We start from the raw sequence: 18,953 nt of genomic DNA on the forward strand, positions 1-18,953 counted from the left end.
TCAGAAACAATTTCCAATACGTTTATGTTTTGCAATGACAATAAATAAGGCACAAGGTCAAACAATACCAAATGTTGGATTGTACCTACCACAACATGTATTCTCACATGGTCAATTGTATGTGGCACTATCGAGAGTAATATCTATGGAGACAACTAAAATATTGGTAATGACTGAACAACCAGAGCGACACATAGGGGCATACACAAGAAATATTGTCTACAAGGAAGTTTTAGGAGATATTTGATTAATACCAACATTCAAATAAATCAAACAAGGATAAACACCACACAACATGAAGCTAATGAAGGATGGGTGGATGAATTCGTAAGTATGGTGGAAGAGGAGAGAATATGAACAACATCAGGCAACTACCAAATAAGACATTACTTGTCTATTTATTCAATTATGTAAATACACAGTACATAATGATTTAACCTTATTGTAAAGGGGTCATGATGGAACATAACTAATACGGCAGATTGTTAAGTCAAGCACAATTACTTAACAATAAATAACGTACAATCAAATTATGAGGATGGCGCCCGACTAAAATCTCCATAACACAAATAGTACAGATGTGTGTTTGGTCAGTAAGTAGGCTGTAATGAATAATGACTTACAAAGCCATAGGATGAACAACTAAAATGTAGATTAACAAGATATGACTTACGGTACAGGGATTAAAGACTAGACATAAAACTACCATAAGTATAATACACAGTCAACTAGTGTTTCAAAATTAGGAATCACAAATTAAAGTAAATAACAAGATCAACACTGCACTTCTCAGATTGAATATAACTTCACCCAAGTAGTACACATCAAAACTAAGCAGGTATGTTACCCATTTCTAAAATGGAAATACACATCGTACAACCATCTATGAGATGTTTCACCACATATTCAACCTGTGGTAAAAAAAAGGGCGGTCACAGCATCTACTGCAATACTTAAACCAAAAACGACTGCTTGAGTGGGAATTTTTTGGCCTTAAGGTTCAATGGACAGAAAACGCTAATTACACCAGAGTCTAATTTATTTATGCAACTATTATGCGTATTACAGGTTAACAGAAATACAAAAAATGAAAATTATTAAAAAATATACCAAAACAAACGACCGGTGGAAAGAACTACAAGGCCACATAATAACGACTTGCAAAAAAGTGGCAAAACACACAAAAAAATGGACCAGATTGAGTACCAAAATATTATCATGCATGTAACAATCTTAAGACGAAGCAACCACGTGCGGTGAATCTAGTATATATATATATATATATTATTTTTACACTTAACGATAGCCACCCTCAACTTAGAGATTTCTCTCGAGTTAAGGTGCACATTGTCCCTGTAAGGACTAGGGCCATTATTAAGGTATTTTCCGAGTTAGAGACCCTCAACTTAGGCTTTTAACCTTAGTTGAAGTGCACAATGACCAAGGGACCAGAGCCAATCATAGATTAGGAACTTATGGGGCATTATTTTTCTACCTCTTTTCTTTCTTTTCCACAAAACCAAACATTTCCACCCTATTTAGTCTCACCATTGTTTTCCCTATTTTCATCTTAACATAGTGCATTAGGGATTACTTTGGGATCAAAACTGACGGTATCAATAAAAGGAATTCGGCTCAATTACGTAGGTTAGAACAAAATCAAGGCAAACAAGCTCAAGGGGGCTATACTATGGATATTATTTTTGAAAAGGCTACATTCATATGAAAAGGCAAAGAAAGTCTATTATCTTTTCTTAAAGAAGTTCAGTACTTTCATTTCGCTTTAATAACATGCCGGGCATGTTCTAGACTCAGATGCATTACATGGATACGACAATACCTCACCACTCATGGCATAAGTTCTACTCAAGATATATCAATCACATCAACATAATCAGCTCATGCACAAGGTTTTATTTAAGCTTAAGTTGCAATCATTAAAGACAAATACAAGAAATCAAATGCATTCATACAGTCTACTTTCGAAATTTTAAGCTTCAGCACATACCAACCTAAGACTCAATGACGAAATTGCCCTTAAGATGGTCGTCATCCATCTATCATTGGGCAATGCGACCTAAGTACGATAATTGACTCATTCTTAAAAAGATAAAATCTTTTTGTATTTTATACGGTTCAAAGGGACTTTCCTTGGCCAAAGAACCGAAAACAACCTCCAAGGAACCCAAAATGAAAACAATAAACGACAAACAAAGACACTACTAGTGTTTATTAATATATACATACCAGATATAATTTTTACCCTCACCTTACACTTAAACAGTAGCACTATCCCAGTGCTTCACAAAATCACAAAATTCAGTACAAAGGTAAGGTAAAACACTCCCTGATCAGTCCTCCATAACATCTCTCCATGTCGGCCTCATCACTGGCCTGAGAAGGGTCCACTTCCTCATTAGAATCAGACTCCACATCTGAGGTAGTGCGCATGTCTCTCCTCATCGGTGAGGATGTGATCATCCACGGGCTCAGGAAATGATGGACCGATGCCAAGTAAGGCCTTCACATGGGAATTCAATGGGTATTTTTTCTTGACGTCCCCCAGTTGCACATCATTCTACGCCCATCAGCCATTTTGGTGGCACAACATCTCCAGCCCATACATCCTAGCCATGATCAACTCATCCGTCTATGGCACTCCACGGTAGTGAGTGTTGTGCCGAATTCAGTGTCGGACCCCTAAGTCTTCATGATATCCACCGGTGCTGGGAATAGTGGTGCCATGTAATCGCCCAAGCTCAAAAGGTTAGCTTCGACATGGTTCTTTGGTATATGGCATGTAGATATTTATTCGGTTGTTTGCATCAATTAAAAAAATGCTTACCATATCTTTTTATTGACCTGATGCCAACTTTGTTTTCTTTTTATTTAGATATTGATTTTGACTCGGATATGAAAGAGAGGACTACATCTTCAGGGACAGAAATGCAGTATGTACAATCCGATTCCCGTATTAGAGCTATTACTTGTAAGGTTGGTAACATAATCTGTAGCAGTTTAACAACAAAAAATCCTTTTCCGGCCATGTTTTGTGATATTTGTTGCAGTGAGCCTGGGTTTTGAAAATATTCTTTAAATTTTGTTGTTTCTGACCAAGTTCTTCAAAATTATTGTTCTAAGTATCTTAGTAATAATTTCATACCAAAGGTGGCTTTGAACTTTAGGTATTTATGATAAGCATGCTGCATTATACACAAACATTCTGCTGATCAGCTTTGATGTTTCCTTGGGAGGAGAGTATTTTTGTAGCTCATGCTGAAAGGTCTAACATTTATCTTCATCTGAAGCATAACTTCTTCGGGTTGAAAATTAGCTATCTTGTTTTCCTGGAGAATATGCCCAACTTTTGGCTTTTCTCCTTTGATTGGTTTTTTCTCTAATATTTTATAGCCAAAAATGGTTTGCTTTCTATTGTGGAATTCTGACATTTCTTTATTTTTCTATGGTTTCAGACTTCCATTGGTATCAACAGAGTTAGAGATTTCCAGCTAAATGTCTTCGAAGAAGGAGGTTGGGGAGAGTCGTTTACATGTTGTATATAATGGGAGTGCTTCTAGAATCAATGAAACTGGGCTTCAACTTTATCCAGTTTATGAGTATGACTCTGGCGAAGGCTTACCATATGTTCCTGTAGATTGGCCAAATGCTGGTGATAAGTAGCGCTGGCGAGCGGAAAAGAGTTACAAGTTCAGGCACCTTTAAAGATAGATATCTATATCTTTTGAAGCATTTTAAAGCTCCAAAAGGTGGAAAGAAAAATGCTTTACGAAGTAAGATTTCAGTTAAAAAGTATCTCCAGTCTGAGTATCCTGGCATGGATATAAACCAATTTTTTGCCTCATTTAGTTGGATGATTCCTTCGAAGCAATCGCCAAGTGCAAATTGTTAGCGTCGATAGGGATCTTAGGTATATAGCATGTAGATATTTATTTGATTGTTTGCATCAATTAAAAAAAACACTTACCACATCTTTTTATTGACCTGATGCCAAATTTGTTTTCTTTTTAATTAGATATTGATTTTGATTCAGATATGAAAAAGAGGACAACATCTTCAAGGACAAAATTGCAATCTTTACTGTCTGATTCTTCTATAAGAGTCATTACTTGTATGGCTGGTAACAGAATCTGTAGCACTTTAACTGCAGAAAATCCTTTTTTGGCATTGCTTTGTCGTATCTATTGTAGTGAGCCTGGTTTTTTTTCGAGATTGTTGTTGTATCCTTTGCTGCAAAACTATCAGTTCGGACTATGATGGGTACAGTTACATTCGATGTAAAGCAACAGTAAATGGCTACATATGTAGACATGTTTCCTATCTAGACTGTTCTCTACGAGCTTACACGTCTGGGACAGTCGGAGGAACATCAATTTGGATGCACAATAATTATTTCAATGTTGTGATTCAAGGAAGGATTTGGTTCCACATGCTCTGAAGCTCTCAAACATCAGCACATATGTTGCTTCTCCTGCTGACATCGAAAAGATTTTGAATGTTGGCATTTGTATTTTGTGTGGCTCAAAAAAAGAAGTGGAAAATAGTTGTTGCATTGTATTGAATCAATCAAGGCAAAGGTATAGCTGATTGATTAATTATACTTTTTTCCTTATGATGCTATATTTTTTTAATTTGAGGTTTACAGTTACCAGAATGACCAATTTGATAATAATAACACATTACGAAAGGAGTCTGCATTCAAGATGCATTCAAAAAGGAAAGTTGTGTGGATAGCACTGGTAACTTCTTTGCCTTCTCATTATCTTGTTTGTGTTGATTTGTTACTTTGACTTGAATATCTAGATCTAAGAAAGACATTTCAGTATGTGCAAATGTGGTTCTCTTGCTATAAGTATTATTTATTTCAGGACACAAATATATACATTTGTTGATTTTTCAAGTTAACTACCCTACTGTTTAGACGATTAGATAAAAAAACATATTATATAAGGCGTAAAGAGATAAAAGACACAGTTGATACAAAGATTCTTATACTTGTTCAAATCACCGATGTGGTTCCTATTCCAGTCCCCTTGGTTTCTTTAGAGATTGAATGTTTCTGATTAGATAGATAGTCTAATGTGAACTCCTTCACATGGAAGATTACATTTCCTTGATGCAAATCAATCTTCCTTGATTCTGATAGGGTGTACTTTCCTTCTAGTAGGTTGCTGACTCGTCTTGATTTCATTTTTATGCTAGTCAATCTCCTCGATTCTGGTACAATCATTTATCAATCTTCCTTAATTCTGGTAGTGTATGACTTCCTTCTGTGTTTAGATTTGTGCTTTATTTTCAAAGATTTTGGATGTCTTTTTTTTTCCTGTACAAATTATTTAGGATTAGTGTCATCATTAAAACATAAAGTTAATGAAGCTAAAAATACGTGTTATTTTGTTCTTCCTTTCTGTTAGGCTGATATATCTAGATATTACCGTTATTTATTGAAGTGCAACCATTTTTTCTAATGATGATGTCTATATGTTTGGTATTTCGTATTTCTAGAATCTTGCTTCAGTGCTCAATTTGCTATCATTAACGAATCTTGTGGCAGTTCATACCCTACTCTATTTCTAATGTCATATAGGATTCTTTTAATGCTTCACATTTTGGACAATGGGTTTCATGAAGCTGTTTTCTTGATCATTACAGCTAAATCTGGTACATTGCAAGTTCTAAATCTCAGCCGGAAGAAAAAGCGCTAGATGATTGTTTTTGATCTGCCTAATCCTTGGTTGCAAAGTTACCCTATGTTGATGGGAGGTAGCACGTACTCCATGGAATGTGCTTGTTTAGGTTGCTATTGGAGCAAGAGAATAGCATAATTACGACGGTAAAAGTAGAACATTATATCAATTGCATTTTTGTTTTTCCATTAAAGTTTTTTCATTATTTGAATGAGCTATATATCATGTTGTTTAAGTAAACCTACACATGTCTAAAGTGTGACATTAAAAAATAATTGGTTTAAAACTTTAGATATCTATAAATTGAAGATCTTTCCTTTTGATCGGACAGAAATTATTTGATCTCTTTTAATATATTAAATGTTCGTGGTGTAGTGCAAATATGTATTAAGTACAGTGTTACTTTGTATTTTATAATATTAAACGTGCATGGAAGACACACAAAAATGCACTAAGCATTAGACTGCTCATTTTCAAGAGAAGAGAAATATGAGTTATTTACAAAGGTGAAATTGAATCAAACAAAATAAATAAATAAATGATAATAATAATAATTTTTTAAAATATCAACATCAAACAGAGCTCAAATTTGTAAGTATAAAAAAATTTGATATTCATGTTAGATAATTAAATTAAACTGGTAGGCACTATATTGCTAAAAATGGTAATGGTGGTGGACAAAAAGGAAATGCCTAAAGATAAAGTGAAGGGGATGGTTAAAGCGCAGTTGTGTCGTTGAGGTTACATGCCACATGACGTCCATTAATAAAAATGTCGGTATCATGTAGGATTGAGTGTAACACCCCGTATCCAAAAAGGAACCTCAAAAAATATTTCTAGAAGTTGAAGGTGCGACTTACGGTCTCCACCCACGGACCGTAGGGTGACCCAGGACCTGTGCTGGTGGTCCATGGTTCACACCTGAAACTTCCCCAGTGTTGACCCACGGCCGAACGTACAATCCGTAGGTCAGGTCACGGACCATGGTCGTGTCCGTGGATCAACACCCCAGTTTTTAACCTTCAGTCGGGAACAATGGTCGACCAGCACGGACCGTCAGTCAATCGACGGTCCGTCAGTCCCATCCGTCAATCACTCCGACAACAATTAAGTCTGGGGTCTTTTGGTCTTTTCCTATTTCATTGGACCCCTAAGCTATGTCGTTTAGACCCTAAATTATGAGGTTTTAGTCAGTTTAAGCCTAGAAACATAACTAGAACTTACCTAAGTCAAATCATTAATCAAAACTTAGAGAAATTAGAGCGTAAGAGGAGAAATGAGGCCAAGAACCTTACTTCAAGAACGCAACAAGATTCCATCAGTTCCAGCCCCTAATCGAAAGATTTCTCCATTGAATTTGTCACTAGGTATGTGGGATTTCACTAGTGGGCTCCTTTCGCTCATTAGGTCATTAGATTTCAGTCAGCTTCTTGATTCCCTTATGATGACTAGACCTAGGGTTTCTAGAACTTCAGCAGATTATCACGAATTAGTTATCTAAATGTTCCAAATCAGAATATAATGTTATTACTTGGTTTCTTGCATGAATTTCAGAACCCTAGTTATGTAGTCCTTTAGTTCTTAAAATACACATGCTAGGCTAGATATTTCAGTTATTTCAGATATGCATGGCTTAGTTTTTAAATATGTCATTATCAGTTATTACTGTGCATTATTAGTTTGCATGTTAGTTTTGAGATATCCAGTATATTACTGTAATTTAGTCATAATATGTTAATCAGTTAATCTATTAAGAGTAGCATAATGCCGAGTTGGACTAGGGTTCAGCGTACTTGAATATTCCCATAACTATGAGCCACGTAGGGTGTAGGTCCCCTCTGTGGGCATCATTTTGTGATCACGCTAGCATGCCTTTATACCTTTCGCCGAGTATATTAGGTCCTCTCGTTGAGACGTATACATCAGACTCCACATTTAGCTTATGTGGTTTTATTATGGGTTATTAGTAGCTCGTACAGTTCAGTCACACTCCATTGAATTGACCACATTTCAGTATAGTCAGTAGTCAGTTTCAATATGTTATAAATTGGTCATTACATTTAGATAGCTCTGTATTCAGTATCTATATCATGTTCCGATTATGCTCTTGCTTTATTGTTTGTTCAGTTATATGTTTATTTTAGCTTTATTTTATCCCTCATGCTCAGTACCTTTCAAGTACTGACGGATACTCTGCGCTACATTTTCTCGTGATGTAGGCTCAGGTCCCCAGTAGTTAGATCACACATAGATTGGTTCCCAATCTTCAGTTTAGCAGCATCAGTGGAGAGTCCTCATTCTTCGAGGACTAGTGAAATGTTTATCTTTATCGCTTTTAGCCTTAGTTTCAGTTTTTCTAGATCTAGTTGGGGCATGTCCTAACATTTCTAGTCAGTTTAGAAGCTTATTTCAAACATAGTTAGTTTCAGCTTTAGTTTTAGAGTTTGATTTCTCTTTTGTATTAAAACTCTCAGCTTTCATATATTCAGACAGTTATGGGTATTCCCCATCATTTTCAGTTTCTCTTATGAATTAGCTTCCACACAATTTTATTATTCAGTTTGTCTTTAGTATACTTATGATTATGATAGCAGGGTTAGCCTAGGGTTACTCGTGATCCTAGGTCTAGTGTCCACGTCTCGGGGGTAGCCTCAGGGTGTGAAAAACTTGGTATTAGAGCCCTAGGTTTAAGTGTCCTAGGATGTCTTAAAAGCCGCACTAAGTAGAGTCATTTTCATGGGTGTGTAGTGCGCACCACATCTTATAGAGGGAGGCTATAGAGTGTTTTAGAAAATAAATTAATTTTCTTGTTACTCTTATTGTGCGTAAGGTGTAATCTAATTCCATTCTAATTCGACATTCTACATTTCAGATCATGCCTCTTCGTAGAGCTAACGCCAGTAATGCGAATGCCAGGAACGCAAACGTAGCTCCTCAACTTCCAAAACAGGAAGTTTCAAATGCAGCATTCAGGAAAGCTATTCAGATATTGGCTTAGAGTGTGGCCAACCAGAACAATCAACGGGGCTCCAATTTAGGCAAATTCTAATATTAGGTCAATTATATATAGAGTTCGAGATTTTGTTAGGATGAATAGGCCAGAGTTCTTAGGATCGCAAGTTAGAGAAGATCTGCAAAACTTCATTGATGAGGTCAAGAAGATATTTAAAGTGATGCAAATAACTGGGAATGATCGAGTTGAGTTAGCATCGTATCAACTTAAGGATGTAGCTTATATCTGATATACTCAGTGGAAGGACAACAGAGGTACAGATGTAACTCCTATCACTTGGGATTGCTTTAGTGAGACCTTTCTGGACATGTTTTTCCCAAGAGAGTTTAGAGAGGCAAATGCTCATGAGTTCATGAATTTGAGGCAGGGGTCTATGACTGTCAAAGAGTATGGACTAAAGTTCACCCAACTCTCAAGATATGCTCCTCACATGGTTGCTGATTCTAGGGCTCAGATGAATACTTCTATATAGAGTGTTCGACTTGGTGAAAACAGAGTGCAGAAATTCTATGTTGTTGGGAGATATGAACATCTCTAGGCTCATGATTCATGCTTAGTAGGTTGAGGGTTATAAGCTTAGGGAACAGGCTAAGGAGAGAAAGAAAGATAGGATAGGCAGCTATGACTATTCTCAATAGAAATCAGGTGGTGGAAATCGCTCGCAGTTTCAGCAGAAGTCTTTCGATTAACTAGTGTTCTATCCTCCATGTTCAGACAAGATCAGAAAGGTAGAGCATCAGGCTCTAAAACTCACGGTAGTGTTTCAGGTACCAAAACCTACCCAACTTGTCCTAAGTGTGGTAAGAACCATCTGGGTGAGTGCCTTGTAGCAAAGGAAGGATGTTTTGGGTGTGGTCAGTCAGGTCACAGGTTGAGAGATTGTCTTTCTAGACAAGGTCAAGAATGTAATAATGGTAGAGCTCAGTCTACAACTTTAGCAGCACTAATATGTCGCCCGACTCAGCAGGGCAACTCATCTACTACAGGTGGCGGACAACGCCAAAATAGGTTATATGCTCTTCAGACTCGCCAAGATGAGGAAGATTCTCCTGATGTAGTCATTAGTACGTTAAGTGTCTTTGATCTTAATGTTTATGCTTTGTTAGATCCAGGGGCTACTTAGTCTTTTGCAATCCCTATATAGCGGTCAAATTTAGTATTAGCCCATAAACTCTCTCACAACCCTTCTCAGTCTCTACTCCAGTCGGTGATCCAGTTATAGCTAGACGGGTGTACATAAATTGCCCTGTCACAGTCTCTTAGAAAGTCACCTCAACAGATCTTGTAGAGTTAGAAATGGTAGACTTCGATGTCATTCTAGGCACGGATTAGTTGCATTCCTGTTATGCCTCAGTCGATTGGAGAACTAGGATTGTTCACTTTCAGTTTCCAGACGAACCAATCTTAGAATAGAAGGGTAGTAGCTTAGCACCTATGGATCGATTCATTTCTTACCTTAAGGCCAAAAAGATGATCTCTAAGGGTTATCTCTATCGTATAGTTTGGGTTAAGGATTCAAGCTCTGAAACCCCAACTCTTGAGTCATTTCCTGTAGTGAATGAGTTTCCAGAAGTGTTTCTGAAAGATCTTCCTGGAGTTCCTCTCGAAAGGGAAATCGACTTTGGAATTGATCTCCTTCCAAATACCTAGCCTATTTGTATTCCTCCTTATAGAATGGCTCTATCAGAGCTTAAGAAATTGAAAGAGCAGTTGATAGACCTTTTAGATAAGGGCTTCATCAAACCGCCATGGGGTGCATTAGTCTTGTTTGTAAAGAAGAAAGATGGTTCTCTCAGAATGTGCATTGACTATAGGTAGTTGAACAAGGTCACAATCAACAATAAGTATCCTATCCCTAGGATGGATGACTTGTTTGACCAACTTCAGGGTGCTAGTCATTTCTCAAAGATAGACCTCAGATCCGGTTATCATCAACTTAGAGTCAGAGATAATGGCATTCCGAAGACAGCCTTCAGAAATTGATATGGTCATTATGAATTCGTAGTTATGTCATTTGGACTAACAAATTCTCCTGCAACTTTCATGGATTTGATGAACAGAGTGTTCAAGCAGTATTTGGACTTATTCGTTATCATCTTTATTGATGACATCCTTATTTATTTTAGAAATGAGGAAGAACATGTGAGTCATTTGAGGGTTTTTTCTGCAAACTCTCAAGGACCGCCAGTTATTCTCAAAATTTAGACAATATGTGTTTTGGTTACAGTCAGTTGCCTTCATTGGGCATATAGTGTGTAGTGAAGGGATTCGAGTGGATTCTTAGGAAATAGACTCGGTGAAACAATGGCCCAGACCTACCTCTCCTACAGATATCAGAAGTTTGTTGGGTCTAGCGAGTTATTACAGAAGGTTCGTGGAAGTATTCTCATCCATAGCCTCTCCATTGACTAAGTTGACTCAAAAGAAGGTCAAGTTTCAATGGTCAGATGATTGTGAGAAAAACTTTGCAGAACTGAAAACTAAGTTAACTACATCTCCTGTTTTGACTCTACCAGAGGGGTTAGATAGTTATGTTATACATTGTAATGCTTCCAGAATCGGCCTAGGTTGTGTGTTGATGTAGCGAGGTAAGGTTATAGCTTATGCTTCTAGAAAACTTAAGGTGCATGAGAAGAACTATCCGACTCATGACCTCGAGCTTGCATAAGTGGTGTTCGCACTAAAGATTTGGAGATGTTACTTGTATGGTGTTCATGTAGATGTGTTCACAGACCATAAGAGCCTTCAGTATGTGTTCACCCAGAAAGAGTTGAATCTTCGCCAGAGGAGATGGCTAGAGTTCCTCAAGGATTATGATATAAGTGTGCATTACCATCCTGGTAAGGCCAATGTAGTAGCAGATGCTCTTAGTAGAATATCTATGGGTAGTGTAGCACATGTTGAGGAAGAAAGAAAGCAACTAGCAAGAGATGTTCACAGACTTGCTCGCCTAGGAGTTCATCTTATGAGCATATCCGATTGTGGTGTAACTGTTCAGAATGGGGAAGAATCTTCACTCGTAGTGGAGGTTAAGGAGAAGCAATATAGTGATCCAATATTGCTTGAAATAAAGGGTCTAATCCACTAGCAGAGAGTTGAGGTTTTCTCCCAAGTGAGAGATGGTGTACTTTGCTATCATGGTCAATTATCTGTTCCTAAGGTTGGTGAGTTGAGACAGTAGAGTCTTGCAGAAGCCTATAACTCCAGATATTCTATTCATCCAGGTGCCACTAAGATGTACCGCGATCTACGGAAAATCTATTGGTGGAATGGTATGAAAAGAGATATAGCGGATTTTATGGCTAAGTGCCCTAATTGTCAGCAAGTCAATGTAGAACATCAGAAACCAGGATGTATGACTCAAGAGATTGACATTCCTACTTGGAAGTGGGAAGTGATCAATATGGACTTCATCACAAGTTTACCTCATACTCGTAGACATCATGACTCCATTTGGGTGATAGTCGATAAAGTTGCTAAGTCTTCACACTTTTTGGCGATCAAGACTACAGATTCGATGGAGGACTATGCCAAGCTTTACATTAATCAAATTGTGAAGTTGCACGGGGTTCCTTTGTCTTTCATCTCAGATAGAGGTCCTTGGTTTACCTCTCATTTTTGGAAGTCATTTCAGAAAGGTCTTGATACTCAGGTTAACCTTACACAACATTTCATCCGCACACGGATAGCCAAGCAGAGCGTACCATTCAGACCTTAGAGGACATGTTGAGAGCTTGTGTGACCGACTTGAAGGATAGTTGGGATGATCACCTTCCTCTTATAGAGTTCGCCTATAATAATTGTTACCATTCCAGCATTCAGATGGCCCATTATAAGGCATTGTATTGATGTAGATGTAGATCCCCTTTTGGTTGGTTTAAAGTAGGGGAAGCAGCCTTGATAGGACCATATTCAGTCCATGATACTATAGAAAAGTTCAACTCATTAGAGATAGACTCAAGACAGCCCAGAGTCGCCAGAAATCTTATGCAGATGTAAGGAGAAGGAAACTAGAGTTCCAAGTGAATAATTGGGTATTCCTAAAGTGTCGCCTATGAAAGGGGTGATGATATTTGGAAAGAAAGGGAAGCTCAGTCCTAGATATGTAGGCCCTTACAAGATTTTGATAAGGATTGGTAAAATTGCTTTTAATGGGATTTGAGGCGTGACAATCTTCAAACCCTGGAGGTTGCTTCACATAGACCTCCTCCTTCAAGTACCTAGTTAGGAAGGAACTCTTGACATCCATCTGGAAGAGCTTGAATCCCATGTACGTGGCAAAATCTATTAGTATCTTATGGCTTCCATCATTGCAACAGGTGCAAAGATCTCGTCATAATCGATTCCTTCCTCTTGACTATAGCCCTGCACTACCAATCTTGACCTATTTCTCGAGATTGTTCCATGATCGTCCAACTTGTTTCTAAAAACCCATTTGGTTCCAATAATAGTTCTGTTAAGTGGTCTGGGGACAAGGTGCCATACTTTGCTTCTCTCACACACTGATGCAACTTTTCTTGCATTGAGTTCACCCAGTCAACATCTAGCAGAGCTTCCTTGATGTTTTTTGTTCAAATGTGGATATGAAAGCTAAAAAGGCAACCAGATTTCTTGCCTTGGATCTAGTTTAAATTACAGATTCAAGAGGGGAAATAAGATTGTCTATAGGATGTGATGATTGATATTTCCATCCTGATCTTCTACTAATCTCCTCATCAGGTTCATAAGCTTGGACATCACTTTCTAATTCGTCATTCTAAGTCTCTCTTTCATGAGCATCATTTGGAGCAGCAGGTTACCAAGTACTTCCATAGGTTTCTCAGCTTTTTCATCATAACAATTCTTTTCATCTCCAGCTTCTCGAATTTGTTTATCCCTCTGAATTTGCATTAGCTCCTCAATTTCAAGATCCTCCTTTCCTACACGGTTTCTCAGTTCACTTTATTCATCAAAAATTACATGCACACTCTCCTCCACACACTTGGTCCTTTTGTTGTATACCATCTAGGCTTTGCTTGATGAATAGTATCCCACAAACGTTCTCTCATCACTTCTTAGATCAAATTTTCCAAGGTCATCCTTGCCATATTTCAACACAAAGCACTTTTATCCAAAGACTTTTAGATAAATAAGAGATGGCTTACTTCCGTTTAGCAGTTCATAGGGAGTTTTCTTAAGAACTGACTTGATTAAACATCTGTTGCTGACATAACAAGTTCTATTCACTGCTTTTGCCCAAAAAATCATTGTAAGACCTGAATCTATGAGTGTTGTTCTGGAAATGTCCATCAGGGTCCTGTTCTACCTTTCAACGACCCCATTCTGCTGAGGAGTTCTTGGAGTAGAGAAGTTGTGGTGGATGCCATGGTCCGTGCAGAAGCTTTCAATTTGGGCATTTTTAAACTCAGTACCATGATCTGACCTGATGCTTGCAATTTTGCAGTTTAGCTTCAACTCAATCCCCTTTGCAAAGGTCATCAGTATTCCAGTTGTTTCGTCTTTTGATCTTAAGAAAATGTTCCACGTGAATCTAGAAAAGTCATCAACAATCACCAGGATGTATCTCTTCCCACCTCTATTTTTTATTCTCATTGGTCCACACACATCCATGTGGAGAACTTCTAGCAGCCTGGTTGTGGTGACACCTTTCTTTACCTTGAAGGATGATCTTGTTTGCTTCCCCCTAATGTAGGCCTCATAGATTTTATTTTTAGCAAACTTCAACCTGGGGAGACCACGGACCAGGTCCCCTGAAACCTAATTTGTTCAGTAATGAGGAGCTCTTATATCCCAATATTCGGTGCCACAAACTTGCATTTTCAGATTGAGCACTGAGACAAGTAAGATTGTCTCCTTCTATAGAATCCAAATCTGAAACATACATGTTCTTCACTCTTCTAGCAGTTAGAACAACTTTATTGGAAGTGAGACTTGTGACTATACATTGGTTTGCCACAAATCTTACTTCATTTCCTTTATCACATATTTGAGAAACGCTGAGCAAGTTATATTTCAAGCCACTCACATAAGACACACTATCTATGGAGTGTTTCATTGATCTCCCAATGTTCCCAACACCTAAAATGAGTACCTTTTTCCCATCACCAAATGACACATCACTGCTCTGATGTACTTCCAAAGAGAGGAAGTTTTGAGTGTCTCCAGTCATATGCTTCGAGAAGCAACTGTCCATCTACCAGCAATTATTGCTTCCTTTGTTCTACACAAGAATCACTTATTAGATTTAGGAACCCACTCGAGATGGAGTTCCAAAAAACTGTCAAAAGGTTTAATGAGAAACCTTCTTGTCCATGGGGCAAAGTATTCTTGCTAAAGTGGTAACTGGGAATAGGTGCCTTCCTTTTTTCTATCTTTCTTTTTCCTGACTTACAGAAGTTCTCCTGATTTTCTTTTACCCTTTTTAGAGACTCACAATTTTTTTACAAGTGACTGTTTCTTCCACAATGGGTATTCAAAAGATTGTCAGAGACTGAGACATATTTACTGTGAGGGTTGTAGCGAGGTTCTATCTTTCTACACCCTAACCCTTTTCTGATGTTAAACTTCTGATTAGCTAAGTTTGAAAGAATCTTAGACGAATCAGTCAATTTCGGGGAATGGTTTAGCTTTTCTTTGATCTTACTTAAGTCCCTCATTAGCTGTGAATTCATTTCAAGAGAGACGGCTAATTTGGACTCAGACGCTTTCAACCCTTCTTATAGTTTAAGCTCAAAACTACTGAGTTTTCTTTTTCCACCCTCAGAGGTACCAGGTTCCTTATTAGGCTGCAGACTCTAGGTTTCTAGAATACTCACTCTAATGTTCATTTCAGACATTTGAGACACAAGGGCAGTTTTCTCATCTTCACAGATACTCAACTTTTCCCTTAACATGGTATTTTCATTTGTTATTTCATATACAGAATCAATCAGAACTGCAACAAGTTTTCTCAGTCTCTTAATTGACAAGGTGTCTAAATCACTTTTAAGATAAACAAAGTTACCTCTTCTTTTTCATCCTCATCATCGGATTTTGCCATCAAGGAGAATATGGATATGAGGACAGTTTCTTCATCCTTTACCACCATCATGGAGACATCGTTATGACTTTCTCCTACTCAGAATCACTAGAGGCATTTCCTCATGCTGCAAAGGCTTTCTTTATGACATGATTAGCGTGAGCCTTCCTTTTAGCATGGTCAGGGACCTGGTCCCTTCACCGTGGTTTGAAATCCTGAACTTCATAAAAGTAAATACAAAAAGTAAATAGAACACACAATACTTTACGTGGAAACCTACTTGGTCAAGGGAGTAAAACCACGACCTGTCTCACAGGATTTTCAAACTATTTTCTCTAATCTTCTCTAGTAAAAGTGAAACACAGTTTACAACCACACAATGAGATTAACCTCCTAATGTTAATACTAAGCAATACAACCTATTACTTAACGAGCCTAAGCAATGCCTACATTTCGCCCTATACCAACCCTCACTGATTAATATAGACTTTTAACCATATAAGACACAAAGTTTACCTCAAATATTTTCTTACAATGATTAACACAAGGCTTTGAAACGTTTCTAACAGAAATGAAACAAATCCTACAAGTTAAGCACAAATACAAGCAATCAAAATAACATGTTCAGGAAGCAAATCTTCAGTCTATGAGGTCCCTTGTTATTTTGTTGAAGCTTGATTTTTCTCTCTTTTAATGAATGAGTTGATATGTTGTTTTTCATGTCAAATATATCAACCATAAAGAATTATTAACCGTTGGACAAACAACCTCGTCCATCATGATTGGTTCAGTGTGCTGACAAGCTCACCAACCTCTTACAAGACAGCTTTCTAGTTGTATAGAACATTGCCCTAGACGGAACACTCTGCAGAGGACCGAGTCGCTGCATTTGTGAGGATCATCAAAACATCTAGAAATAGTAAGACTTATCACGTCCCAAATTCTAGGACTTATGCCCTATGAATCTACCTCTTCAATTTGCATTCCGGAGCGTTTTTAGTACCCCCCCACTCCGAGACTCGCCCCAAAAATCATTTTTGAAAAAATTAATGCAAAAGTATATATGTTGTTAGTTCAAACTTAAATTCAAATGTACTTCTTCTGGTTGGGAGTGTTTAATGTAGACTCTCAATCCTACATAATACCGACATTTTGATTAATGGAGTCATGTGGCATGTAACCTCAACGACACAACCTTTAATCTTCCCCTTCACTTGTTCTTCTGGCACTTCCTTTTTGTCCACCACCATTACCATTTTTAGCAATATAGTGCCTACTAGTTTAATTTATCTATCTAACATGAATATCGATTTTTTTATACTTACAAATTTGACCTTTGTTTGATGTTGATTTTTTAAAAATTATTATCATTATCATTTTAAAAAAAATTCAATTTCACCTTTGTAAATAACTTGTATTTCTCTTTTCTTGAACATGAGCGATCTAATGCTTAGTGCATTTTTGTGTCTTCCATGAATGTTTAAAGTTCTAAAATACAAAGTAACATTGTACTTAATACGTATTTTCACTACACCACGAACATTTAATAGATTAAAAGAGATCAAATAATTTTTCTCCGATCACTAGGAAAGATCTTCAATTTATAGATATCTGAAGTTTTAAAACAATTATTTTTTAATGTCACACTTTAGACATGTGTAGGTTTACTTAAACAACAGGAGATATAGCTCATTCAAATAATGAACAAACTTTAACGGAAAAACAAAAATGAAATTGATATAGGGTTCTACTTTTACCGCCTTAATTATGCTATTATCTTGCTCCAATAGCAACCTAAACAAGCACATTCCACTGAGTACTTGCTACCTCCCATCAACATAGGGTAACTGTAGGACCAAAGTTTAGGCAGATCAGAAAAAATAATCTAGCGCCTTTTCTTCCGGCTAAGATTTAGAACTTGCAATGTACCAGATTTAGTTGTTATGATCAAGAAAACTGCTTCATGAAAACCATTGTCCAAAATTTGAAGGATTAAAAGAATCCTATATGACATTAGAAATAGAGTACGGTATGAACTGCCACAAGATTCGTTATATAGCAAATTGAGCACTGAACCAGGATTCTAGAAATACGAAAAACCAAACATATAGTCATCATCATTAGAAAATATGGTTGCACTTCAACAAATAATGGTAATATATGGATATATCAGCCTAACAGAAAGGAAGAACCAAATAACACGTATTTTTAACTTCATTAACGTTATGTTTTAATGATGACACTAATCCTAAATAATATGTGCAGGAAAAAAAAGAGACATCCAAAATCTTTGAAAAGAAAGCATAAATCTAAACACGGAAATAAGTCACACACTACCAGGATCAAGGAAGATTGATAAGCGATTGTACCAGAATCAAGGAGATTGACTCGCGTAAAAATGAAATCAAGATGAGTCAGCAACCTACTAGAAGGAAAGCACACCATATCAGAATCAAGGAAGATTGATTTGCATCAAGGAACTGTAATGTTTCATGTGAGGGAGTTCACAATAGGCTATTTGTCTAATAAGAAACATTCAAGCTCTAAAGAAATCAAGGGGACTAGATTAGGCACCACATCGATGATTCGAACAAGTATAAGAATCTTTGTATCAACTGTGTCTTTTATCTCTCTACACCTTATATAATATGTTTTTCTATTTAATCGTCTAAACAATAGGGTAGTTGACTTGAAAAATCAACAAATGTATATATTTGTGTCCTGAAATAAACAATGCTTATAGCAACAGAACCACATTTGCACATACTGAAATGTCTTGCTCAAATCCAATTATTCAAGTCAAAGTAACAGATCAACATAAACAAGATGATGAGAAGGCAGAGAAGTTAATAATGCTATCCACATAACTTTCCTTTTTGAATGCATCTTGAATGCAGACTCCTTTCGTAAGCTGATATGATTATCAAATTGGTCATTTCGGTAACTGTAAAACTCAAAGGGAAAAAACATAGAATCATAAGGAAAAAAAGTATAATTAATCAATCAGCTATATCTTTGCCTTGATTGATTCAATACGATGCAACAACTCTTTTCCACTTCTTTTTTGTGAGCCACGCAAAATACAAATGCCAAAATTCAAAATCTTTTCGATGTCAGCACGAGAAGTAATAGATGTTTAAAAGCTTTAGAGCACTTGGAACAAAATCCTTCCTTGACTCACAACATCGACATAATTACATTGCATCCAAATTGATTC

At 37.1% G+C, this 18,953-nt stretch overlaps 1 protein-coding gene and 1 pseudogene across 1 annotated transcript in view; both read left to right on the forward strand.

The window, feature by feature from the left end:
* The window catches only part of LOC125825438 (uncharacterized), a 1,130,247-nt gene that overhangs the window by 367,447 nt on the left and 743,847 nt on the right, over positions 1 to 18,953 (forward strand). The window lies entirely within an intron of this gene.
* LOC125825471 (uncharacterized) lies at positions 3,514 to 9,841 on the forward strand (annotated as a pseudogene).

The sequence above is a fragment of the Solanum verrucosum genome, unplaced genomic scaffold, assembly GCF_900185275.1.
Source record: "Solanum verrucosum unplaced genomic scaffold, falcon-dt-bn FXZP01000101.1, whole genome shotgun sequence".
Lineage (NCBI taxonomy): Eukaryota > Viridiplantae > Streptophyta > Magnoliopsida > Solanales > Solanaceae > Solanum > Solanum verrucosum.